The 11,326-nt window shown below is 33.1% G+C and overlaps 1 long non-coding RNA gene across 1 annotated transcript; it reads right to left on the reverse strand.

Annotated features, from left to right (window-relative positions):
- On the reverse strand, nucleotides 1-1,059 carry LOC149822479 (uncharacterized). The gene is made up of 2 exons (XR_016426204.1): nucleotides 782-1,059; nucleotides 1-299 (listed from the first exon to the last, which is right to left on the reverse strand). It is a non-coding gene; the product is annotated as an uncharacterized LOC149822479 (long non-coding RNA).
- Between the last annotated feature and the right edge of the window lie 10,267 nt (nucleotides 1,060-11,326).

An 11,326-nucleotide genomic window follows, 5' to 3' on the forward strand; every position in this document is an offset into this window, starting at 1 on the left:
GATCCTAATAGTTTCTTTATTGCACACAAGAAGAGTATCTCCTTCCAAATACAGTACATGGAACGACAGACATTATTATTTATCTATATAATGAGGTGGTCAGAAAGTTTGGGAACAAAAAAGCAAAAGGAAAAAGCACACTTAGAAAGATCCTAATAGTTTCTTTATTGCACACAAGAAGAGTATCTCCTTCCAAATACAGTACATGGAACGACAGGGTACTTTACTTCACACCACCTCTCCCATCCTGGTTTTACTCATTAATGCCCTCCGCAACATGGCTTTGTCCCAGCTGCTTCCTGCATGAACACACCTTGGATACGTCAATACAAGCTTCATTTGTGCGTGTGTATATATATATATATATATATATATATATATATATATATATATATATATATATATATATATATATATATATATATATATATATATATATATATACCCACTTAATAGAAACCATAAAGTTTGATAAATTTTGAGTTTGTTTGTTGATTAGCAACTGGAGCTCCGTCAGTTTGGTAAGAGCAGTTTATGCAAGCCACATGTGATGGGACGTTGCAAGTTCGAACACCACTGGTATGGGTGGATGAATATCTACCTGGTTGCATAGCCACGGGTAGGGCTTGTCTACTGGAATGGAGGGGGGCGTTAATCCCCCAACTTGATCATCAAAAAACCAGTGGGAGTAACGTTTTCTAGAGCATCCTATCATCACCACACACAAACACACACGCTGAAGCAATAAAAGAACAAGAAATTGGAAAGAGAGAATGCCAACCTTCTTTAGCTCTGCGGGCTTCTGCTCCACATTTTTTGGCTCTGTAGGCTTTTGCTGCACCTTCTTTGGGGCTTGTTTCAGTTCACCGGCCTTAGCGGCAGGAGGATTCTTTGGTCTCTGTGCGGGTAGCACCGGTTTCACCGGCTTGGCAACATGGGGCTTTCCTGCTTGCATGGAAGCCATTGCTTCTGCAATATCTAATATAACAGGAGATCAGAAAACCTGGTAGTGCTAGTTAAGTCTCTGATTTGCTTCACAATTTAAGCAAGCCCACGCTGCTAATTTATAGTATATTGATGAGCCAGCTGTATATAAGAATATGTAAAGGGAAGTGACATGGTACAGAGGCAGCGGTTCATAAATTAAGAGCGGTAACGTCTGTCCCATTCATTGGGACAAGGAATCATGCAACCGCCAAATAAATCATACTGCTACAAACAACTCAGATTCCTTTTGCTTTAGGCGCGGTCCATGCTGGTGGAGTTGCTTGTAATCTGCGCTCTTTTGAGTGGTTACACGCCACAAATATTGCTGATTTATTTCAATATTCTCAAAGAAGTATATAATGCAAAAGCAAAGTGATACTGAAATATTGCAGTTTTATCGTGATATTAACAGATAATTTTTTTATGTCGCTGGATCATGCACACACAATAAGCTTTTAGTGACAGTCTTGACCACCACTAGAAACCCCTACATGAGCACTTGGCACGTGCAGCATCCACCGCTCATGGGATGGATGCTGCAGAGGCACAAATGGAGGTATATATATATATATATATATATATATATATATATATATATATATATATATATATATATATATATATATATATATATATATATATATATATATATATATATATATATATATATATATATGTGTGTGTGTGTGTGTGTGTGTGTTTTATAGTCATGTGTCATCTTCATTAGGCCCCAAGTTAGGTCCCAGCAAAAATAGTGGCTACAAGGGATTTTTGCTTGATCTAAACCAATAGATGTGTTTATCATAATTTACTTGGTAGTTAACATGCATTTGATTAGGTATTTTCATGCACATATGTATTTTTTTAGAGGGATGAAAAAACAACGGATCATATCAGTGGCGTAGCTAGGATTCATGTGTGTGTGTTGGGGGGGGGGGGGCAAACAGGGGTGTAGCCAAAAAAAAAACTGGTGTGATAGTCGGGGTTTCGGGGGCAGCGCTCCTGAAAAAAAATTGAGATAAAATAAAAAATGGCTACAATTATTAATAAAAATCTATTTCATATGGACAAATCAAACTATTTGCTGCAGTCAGGGCTGGGTTAGGACTGGACTGGGCTAAAATAATGGATAAAAATCTATTTCATATGGAATCGGGGCTGGGCTAGGACTGGGCTTTTTAAAAAAAAAAATTAACTGTTTCGGGAGGAGATCAGTCCTGCCCCCCTCCCAGCTCCCCCTCTGGCTCATATTGTGCTAAAATTTGATGATAGAAGATTCTAATTCTTTTGGTAATTTGATTCAATCCAAAATCCAAAACACGTTGCTTGGTAAATAAACAATTGTAAGCACATCAATATGTTCATATTTGACAAAAAACACCCACAACCATGTTTTTTGTTAGGACTTAATTTGGGACTGACTTCTCCATATATAGGTTAATATTTGGTGCTATTTAAGGCATGGAACTATTTTAATATAAATCACATTCTTTTCATAACTTTTTTAGATTTTTATAGATAGGCTCTTATGAATGTCATCTACAAGGTTTATTTAGTATAAAATAAGTTGTGAATCATGTAACTGTGACTGTAAAGCAAGTTTTTTAAGGGCTTCAAAAATCAATGACCCACAATGCTTGAAAATTTCATGACACAAAAATTCATATTTTCATATTGAAATAACATGATCCAAGGTTTGATCCTTAACAAACAAGTCTTGCTAAACACATAGATTGAGTTGATAAAACTTGAACCTATGATTTTCAGCTTAATTGTTATGTGCCTTTAATAACACCATATATATATATATATATATATATATATATATATATATATATATATATATATCAAAAAATAAAATTTTAAAAATATCACACGATTTCTTCAAAGAATTTTATGACAACAGCAAAGTAGCACTATTGGCTATCAATTCTTGCCAATAGCGTTCTCATATGTGACAATATACACATCAACATTAACATTATCAAGGGCCCCTCCATTGATATACCATGTCACGTCTGCTTGTCAACTTGGTTTTACTTTGAACAGAAGCCAACTGAAAGTGCAATGCCATCCAGCTAGCGGTGGACAAAACCCATGTTTGGGTGGAGCTCCAAACTATGCCCAGAAACCGAGCCCTTCCTAACTAATTTTGTGAAAAAACTTGGCCTGCGATGTCACAATATTTAGAAAATTTTAGTTTCACAAGAATATATAAATATATATGTATATATACAATTGCCTACACCCTTAAGTGCCAATATTGTACCAGCGCCTTCCAGAACCCGTGATGGACGGCATTGAAGTACTCTGCGTGCATAAAACTACCCCATGGGTCTTAAGGGGTGACCATGACCACCACTAAAAGTCATTTTAACAAATTCCATGCGCGCTTGTTGTTCCACTCCCCTCTCATATATATATATATATATATATAAAGAGAGAGAGAGAGTGTGTAGCTTTTAGATCATTTATCTCACAACCGTCTCAGATTCTTTTAAAAAGCATAATTGTAAGTATTTTTTGTTTTATCAAAACCTATAAATGTGTTTATCATTGTTTGTTTACTAAAATACCATGCTTTGGACTGAAACACTTCAACAAGAATTTTTAATTTTTAGTTATTCAATTTTTTGGTGCAATATGAACTGTTGATTCTTTTGTAAACCTAAAAACACATCTAAACATGAAAAGTGTTTAAATTAATATATTTTTTCTACTAAATAAAGTATAGAGATCACCTATCTGGATTTAGATTAAACAAAAAATACATGCAATTATGTTTTCTAAAGGGCTCTAGAACGGTCAGGGAGACAAATGGTATGAAAGCTACAAATTACTTTACATGTATGTGTGTGTAAATAAGAGATAAATAATATAAAAATTAAATTGATCACATTAATATCACTGTAAAAATTGTAATATCTTCAAAATATTAACAATTGGTTCGGCTTTGGTCTTTTTTCTTTTTTTTGAAAGGCAAGCTGGGGTTAGGCAGACCCCTACCAGTTATACAATTATGCCATTGGGTTTTGAACATGCTGAAATTCCACTAGAGGAGGGGTGAATAGTGAAATACGATATAGATCGATAAAATAAAATTAAAGACAATAAGGCACAACACAGTAAACACAGGATTTATACTGGTTCGGTCGAGTTAGTGACCTACATCCAATCCCCAAGTAAAACACTTGCGCCTTTCACTATAAAATCCGTGTTACGGGATAAATAGTAAAACACCATCTTCCTCAGATGTCTACTTCTCTTAACAGAGAAGGGAAACACCCTCTTTCTCAGAGGTCTACTTCTCTCAATAGAGAATGGAAACACCCTCTTTCACAGAGATCTACTTCTCTCAGCAGAGAAGAGATACAGTAGATAACAGAAAGTTATAACACTTTCCTAAAGAACCTTCAGAATGATATGCAGAATATGAATGCACGTATGAAGATTCTCAGAATGTTCTCTCTTTTGAAAATGAGTAGAATAATCTCTCAGAGGAACAGAATGTTCTTTTCTTTTTCACACACACACTGGATTCTTTTGTCAGTGAGCTTTTCTTGTCTTTTTTTCTTTCTTTTTCTAAGCTCTTTTTTTAGTGTGTCGAGTAGGAATTTTTCTCTTTGAAAACTCATATGTGTCTGCTGAAATATTATTTTGTTTGTATATATAGGTTTTTAAAATTTAGTCATTGCTTTTTGAAATGATTGTCTTTTTGAGATGTGAGGTGTCAGGTCATCTCGAAACATCTTTTTTATAAAAGAGTGTGTGTACTATATTACTTTTTCAAAAAGTTGTCATTCCATAAATATAACATTTGAGGTACACTATACATTGTTGTATTTTAAAATAAGATTTAATTTGTAATGGGTCTTTTCTCATAATAAATGATTTGTAGTATATTGAACGTTGAAGTGTAATTTATAATGTAATTTTGTTTTTACTCAATTTAATGATTTGTTGTATTTTAATAGTTTTCTTACAAATCGTCACTTCTTTGGTTAAATGTATGTAAGTACAATAAATGCTTTGTTAAGTACTTTATTTATAAATGATCATTTCTCAAATGCTTTTTGAGGTGGCATTTAATGTTTACAGAAAGAATGATGGCTTTAAGTATAAGTCGACATTCTTGAGTGTGGATTTTAGTATTAAATAAATGAATGGCCATATTCTAACTTAATTATCTTGTTAAACAATAAGTGGTTTTGTATAAAATAATATTTGTTTTCTCAAATTGTCAATTCAGGATGAACGATTGTATATTATGAGTTAATACATTTTGTCTTTTTCTTTCATATTTGAAATCATTAGCTTTTATATCTTTTCAAGTTGTCTATTTCATAAATGCTTGTTAGAAGATACAATTAATGCTTTTGAAATCATGAGCTATTATATCTTGTCAAAATATCTTTTTCATAAATCCTTGTATGAAGTATAATGATTTGTTTCAAAAAGATGTTTTTTGAAATAACGTATCATTTAATGAAATCTTAGCTTTTTTGTAAATAGATGGCTTGTGTGATATTAAAGCATATAGTGTAATATGAAATATGCATGCTTCTGAAGGTTCTGTTACATATGACTCTAAAGAAGAAAAAAATCTTCATCTTGAAGTAGCCGATCTTCTTGGATAAACTTTATGAATGTATGGTCCATCAAGCTTTTCCTTCAAAGTAGTGTGATTGCATCAAATAGTTGTACTTGATCAGGTAGTCTACATTCTTCTTAGGTGAAATAACCTTGCATCAAATACTCGTTAAATGCATGACACATTATATCCAGTCATAATATAACATATTCATGAAAGCATATCATATTTATCATATCGCATAAAAGCATATCATATTTATTATGTAGCATCAAAACATAGTTTCTCAACATTCTCCCCCCTTTTTGATGATGACAATATATGCTCCCCTTGTCAATAAGCCATAATGATACTTTGAATAAAATTAAAATATGATATCATACATAAAAATACATAAGACGATAGTATGTAAAACATAAGTAAAAGTTTAAGTTCAAGAAATCGAATTTCTCCTGCATAGGAGAGATAGGTTTTTCTCCCCCTTTGTCATTGACAAAAAGGAGGGATCAGACTAGGAAAGTTATTATTACAGACCAAAAAAAAATTAGTTCATTCGGAATCAGACGAGGTATGAAATTTGCGAAGAAGAGCATCTTGGTCAATCTTCAGTGAGTGAAAGGCTTGTTGCAGAGAGGCTTGATTCTTCAGCAAGAAATCCTATGTGTTCTGGACATCTTCAAGAGCTGAGAATATATCTAGTTCAGATGTCGGAGCCGGATCTGCCTCAACAGGGCCTTCGTCGTCAGAATGTTGTTGGGGTGACCCTTCTTTGGAGAAGTAGGTATCATCAAATGCATGTGTAGAATAAGAGACGATGTCATTATGAAGTGGCACATTGAATTACTTAAGAATATGAGTGATAAAATATCCAAATGGAAGTGAACGAAAGGCACGAAAATTAATCATGTTGTTGAATATGATGCTCGACCAGTTGATTGGGAAGGAACAAAAAATTGCATAGATTAAAAGAGAGATTTCGTTTGGCACGAATCCCTTGGACGGTTGTTTGGGAAAGATATTGTGGGATAGGATTTGTGACAAAAGTTGAGCATGAGGTTTCAGATTGCTCATATGCCACAAAAAGTGGGTGGATCGTGTGGAGTGAAGCACCTTTTTTAATACAGTACGATCGATAGGTACTATGTTTGGGAGATAAATGCCAGAAGATGGAAGGTTCAGAATGCATCCTAATGAGTGAATGTCAAAAGAAATGAATTTACCATGAACCATGGTAGTGACAGTCGTTTGGTCATGGTTTGCCGAGAGGTTGGTGTAAAAAATCTTGATGAGATGGGGATAATATAACGCAGTGTTTGAAGATCCTAAAATTGGAACAAAGTCTTGTAGGGAAGTTTCAAGATCAAAGGAGGTGAAGTCTTGGAAGTGGACTAACCTACCTGTTTGGATGGGAAGAGAGCTTATGTAATTGTAGTTGTGAATGAGATCTGGATATCTCAGTTCAGAGGATTCAATCATGCTGACATCATTAGAGAAGGATTTGGAAGAGGAGGCCATGGCGAGTAACTTGAGAGAATAAGAAATGAACTTGGAGAGAATGTAGGTTGATAGAAGCTTTCGAATAGGTGATGAATTCGTGAAGAGTGAATCATTTTACTAAATAGAAGGATGAAATTTATTATAATAACAAGTGAATGACAATTGAAGTGAATAAAGTTTGGACTTTAGTTGAGTGCATTACTCGTGAATATCCATTTATATCTTAAGGCACTCGTGAATGAGAGATCAAATCACTCTTTGGATGAGTGTGAGGATGAGAATTTATTATATTATGCTAGATGACAAAAAATATAGTTTCGAAAATTGTTCTTTATTAGAATGAAAACTTGATATAGGAGAGTCCATTGAATTGAGAGAGTAGTCATGGTTTGAGTATGGAGTGCTCTTTGGAATTATTATGTATGATTGAAAATGGATAGACAAAAGAGGAGGGATGAATAGAAACAAATAGGTGTGTTGCACGATGTAAATAATGACCCACGGATTTTGAAGATTTCGATTAAAGAGGTGATGAGATATGAAGAGTCTTGGAATGAGGAAAATAAAAGATATCGTGAGAAGGGATGAGTGTAAGAATGCTATAAAGTGATACCATGTGGAATAGAAGGTTGAATAATGGCCTAATAAGTCAAACAACAAGTTGGTATATAAAAAATGATTTTACTTAAAGAAGATCGATTCAATATTCGTAAGGGATGCTTTGAGAAAGAGACAAGAGAGTTATGAGAGAAAAGTTATGATTGCTTATTTAATGTAAAAGTGGTTTTTATGGATAGGCGTGAAAGGAGATAGGTCATCAAGTGATGTGTACTTTGAAAGATATGACATTTTTGAAAGAAAAGAGTGACATAAAGTATTTATTTTATATTAAAAAGCTTGTGGTTTTTATGAATGTACGTGAATATGAGAATGACTCTTTTTTGCTTTGAAAAGGTGGTAAAAGAGATGATGAGAAAAAGAAAACACTATATTCGAAAGATAAAAAGATGAAAGATAAAAAAATAAGAATCGACAAGCAGGAATCGGATTAAAAAAGAACTTAAAATATATAAAAGATAAACTAAACATAACTTATAAGATATTGCAAAGTTTTATCTAAGTAAAACAACAAATAAGTGTGATTAATTATAAGTCACTTAGTTTACAGATTCCTAATTCTCTTCTAATTCGTATAAAGTCCTGATTTTTTAAAGGTTTAGTGAAAATATCTGCTAATTGTTTATTAGTGGGTATAAATTCCAGTTTGATTATGTTGTTTAAGACTTGCTCTCTTAAAAAGTGGTGTCGAATTTGAATGTTCTTTGTGCGTGAGTGAAGAATAGGATTTTTAGATAAATTGATAGCACTTGTATTATCACACAAAATAGTTGTATTTTCAAATTTTAAACCAAAGTCTTTTAATGTTTGTTTCATCCAGATGACTTGTGTACATGCTAGTCTTGCAGCTATATATTCAGCTTCAGTAGTTGATAATGATACGCAATTTTGTTTCTTACTGAACCATGAAACTAGTGAGTGCCCTAGCATATGACATGTTCCACTTGTGTTTTTTCTGTCAGATTTACTTCCAGCAAAGTCAGCATCACTGTATGAGATTAAATCAAATGTAGATGATTTTGAATAAAATAACCCAAAATCAACTGTTCCTTTTAGATATCTCATTATTCTTTTTACAACTTTAAGATGTGATTCATTTGGATTTGATTGATATCTAACACACAAGCAAACACTGAACATGATATCTGGACGGCTAGCAGTTAAATAAAGTAGTGATCTTATCATACCTCTGAATAACTTTGTATCCACAGTCTTACCATCTTCATCTTTGTTCAATACAGTGGTTGTGCTCATAGGGGTATTCTTTGAAGCAGTTGAGTTCATGTTGAACATCTTCAGAAGTTCATGAGCATATTTAGACGGATTGATGAAGACTCCATCCTTGGTTTGCTTAATATGCAGCCGAAGAAAGTAAGTGAGTTCTCCCATCATACTCATCTCAAATTCTTTCTGCATGGACTTAGAAAAGTCTTCACAAAGACCATTGTTAGTAGATCCAAAGATGATATTGTCCACATATATTTGAACGATTAAGGTATGATCATCCACTATTTTTACAAACAAAGTTGAGTCTGCTTTGCCTACAAAGAATCCAATTTTTAATAGAAAAGTTTTAAGTCTATCATACCAAGCACGAGGTGCTTGTTTTAAACCATATAAAGCACGTTTTAGTTTAAAAACATGATAAGAAAATCGTTCATTTTCAAAACTTGGAGGTTGTTTTACATAAACTTCTTCATTTATAAAACCATTTAAAAAAGCACTTTTAACATTCATTTGATATTGTTTGAAATCCATATAGCTTGCATATGCCAAAAACATTCTTATAGATTCAAGTCTAGCAACAGGAGAAAATGTTTCATCAAAATCAATACCTTCCTCCTGATTGTATCCTTGAGCCACTAGCCTTGCCTTGTTTCTTATAACATTACCTGATTCATCCAGCTTGTTTCTGAAGATCCATCTTGTCCCAATGATTTGATGATCTTTTGGTTTTGGTATAAGATCTCACACATCATTTCTTTGGAACTGATTAAGTTCTTCAGTCATGGCTAGCATCCAAAACTCTTCAATGATGGCTTCATTAATCTTCTTAGGTTCAAGTTGAGAAATGAAAGCCATATTTGCAATACGTTTCAGCTGAGCTTTAGTTTGAACCCCCTTTGTCAGGTCTTCCAAAATCTGCTTTTGAGAATGATCTCTGATTTCAACAAATGTTCATTGATGATCATCTTCATTAGATTTAGTTGTGTTATCTAAGAAAAAATTTGTGCTTTCAAGATCATCATCGTTAGCCTGCTTATGAACAGATTGATCAACAGATTCATAAAAACTGACATGCATAAATTCTTCAATAGTATTAGTACTCTTATTAAAAACTTGGTATGCTTTACTATGACTTGAATATCCTAAGAATATGCCTTCAACAGATTTAGCATCAAATTTATCAAGGCTATCTTTTGTGTTTAGGATAAAGTATTTGCATCCAAAGACTTTGAAGTAGTCTATTCTCAGAGTTCGATCATAGAATAGTTCATAGGGAGTTTTGTTTAATAAGGGCCTGATAAGAACTCTATTTGAGATATAGCATGCAGTGTTAACAGCTTCAGCCCAAAAATATTTAGCAAGATTATTATGTTGGAGCATAGTTCTAGCAGATTATTAAAGGGTTCTATTCTTTCTTTCTACTACACCATTTTAAGGTGCAGCTCTAGGAAAGACAAAGTTATGAGAGATACCATGCAAGTTACAAAAATTTATAAAAAATATCATTATCAAATTCTCCTCCATGGTCACTACGAATTTTGAAAATTGTAGAAGATTTTGCATTTTGTATCTTTTTACATAAAATTTCAAATTCACAAAACGTATCACTTTTATTTTTCAAAAATATTACCCAAGTAAATCTTAAGTAATCATCAACAATGACAAAGGCATATTTATTATGATTAAGACTAGCTACCCTAGAAGGACCAAAAAGATCCAGGTGGAGAAGCTCTAAAGGTCTTTTACTTGACACAATATTTTTTTATTTGAAAAATGATTTTGACAGTTTTCCTAATTGACAAGCATCACAAAAATAGTCTTTTTTAAATGATATTTTAGGTAATCCTCGTACCAAATTATTCTTAGTTAATTTAGACATATATTTAGAGTTAACATGTCCCATTCTCATATGCCATAATTTAGAGAGTCATTATTAGTTATAAGACAGTGTTCAGTAATATTCTCTAGGGATAATTCACATATATTATTTTTTCTTATACCTTTAAAAATGATATTTTCGTTGGTGTCTGTTATGAGGCATGCATCATGTTTGAAGCTAACATTATATCCTGTGTCACACATTTGACTTATACTTAAGAGGTTATGTTTTAAACCTTTAACAAGGAGAACGTCTTTAATAAGAGGTTTATCGATGTCACCAATGTTGTGAATCCCAATTATTAATCTTTTGTTGTTATCTCCAAAGGTGAGAGCTCCTCCTTCTTTATGATGAAGAACAACAAAAAGATCAGGATGTCATATGCTTTAAACATCCACTGTCTAGAATCCATTTGTTCTTCTTTTTCAGTGCCTGCAATAGATCAAGTAAAACTTCTTTTTGGTACCCGATCGGGTCCCTTTTTGTTAGACTTTGGAACCCATATCCATTTTGATTTGGGTTTGTCT

Source organism: Nuphar pumila, chromosome 11 (assembly GCF_984573655.1).
Source record: "Nuphar pumila chromosome 11, dmNupPumi1.hap1.1, whole genome shotgun sequence".
Classification (NCBI taxonomy): Eukaryota; Viridiplantae; Streptophyta; class Magnoliopsida; order Nymphaeales; family Nymphaeaceae; genus Nuphar; species Nuphar pumila.